This window comes from Sinohyriopsis cumingii, chromosome 3 (genome assembly GCF_028554795.1).
Source record: "Sinohyriopsis cumingii isolate HCF-2022 chromosome 3, ASM2855479v2, whole genome shotgun sequence".
Lineage (NCBI taxonomy): Eukaryota > Metazoa > Mollusca > Bivalvia > Unionida > Unionidae > Sinohyriopsis > Sinohyriopsis cumingii.
This window is the reverse complement of record NC_142963.1, coordinates 154,385,793-154,387,037: the sequence shown is the minus strand read 5'-3', so window position 1 is coordinate 154,387,037 and position 1,245 is coordinate 154,385,793.

The following is a 1,245-nucleotide window of genomic DNA, read 5'->3' as shown; positions in this document are numbered from 1 at the left end:
CATACAGTACTCATGCTAGATGTCAAGATAAGCAAATTATGATATAACAATGCACTGTTTAGATGGTTTGTCAGTATGAATAAAGAATTTGTTTATGTAACAATAGATAAATTTCAGTGCATTTTATATCCAGTTTGCGGTTTCCTTTCATGGGGCCTCTGAATTTCTCCATTCCAAACCAATGGTTGTATATACAAGTTTAAACAGCCAACAATGTCCCCAATGAAAAAAAAATCGGCGGATGGTATATTTTGCCGCCAATAAGGACAAAACAAAATCCAGGTTTGCAACATTTGCAAAGCCCTACGCGATCCCAGAATAAAGTTTTAATACGTTATTTTTCGTACTTTTAAGAAGAAAAAATTACTTTTTCGTGTACGAGAAAAATACACATAAAACTTTCAGGAGCCATGCCACGATCGTCTTGCAATATTCATAAGGGATCTCTTCCACAAAATGGTAAAAAGCTTTTTTTTTAAATGTTTTTTTCGTACTTTTAAGAAAGATTTGTTTTCGTGTACGTGAAAAATACATGTATATGAAATTTCGGGAGTCACACCTTGACCGTGTTATATCTGAATTCGTGTTATAACGAGCGTGCTATAGCGGGGTCACATTGTACCTGGATTTTTCAGGCAGTAAATTCACGTTAGGTTTAATTCAAAACTTTCAAGGTTCTGACAATCATTACTTTACCACTCCGGTGGCCAAACAGGCTAGTGTCTACCTCAGATGCGGGAGGTCGCATATTTGAAGCTTATAAAAATGGTACTAGCAGCTGTCTAGCTTGGCGCTCAGCATTAATTGGTTAGTGTTAGGACTGGTCGACCTGGTGTCAGGATAATGTGATTGTGAGGAACATCATTCTATATGTCTGCAGCATGATTCCCCATGCTAGACATCACTATAAACTGCCACACTGCAGACATCATAACAATATTGCTGAAAAATTGTTAAGCTATGTCAAAAATCTAAATCACACACATACACACAATCATTACTTTCCCATAATGCAAATTTAGCGTTTAAACAATTTGTAATTTAGCAATGAAGAAATCAACAGTTTAATATGGCACATACAATCCTTTGCTAACACTTTCTCACCTTTAAGTAGCTGGGCAGCACATCTACTCCATGCATAGTGAGCTATCCCCATAATTTATCAAATCCAGCCAGTCATAGAATCAGGATTATAAAGTCTTTAATGGGATTCCTCAAAAGATTTAAAAACTTTAAAGCTTGACA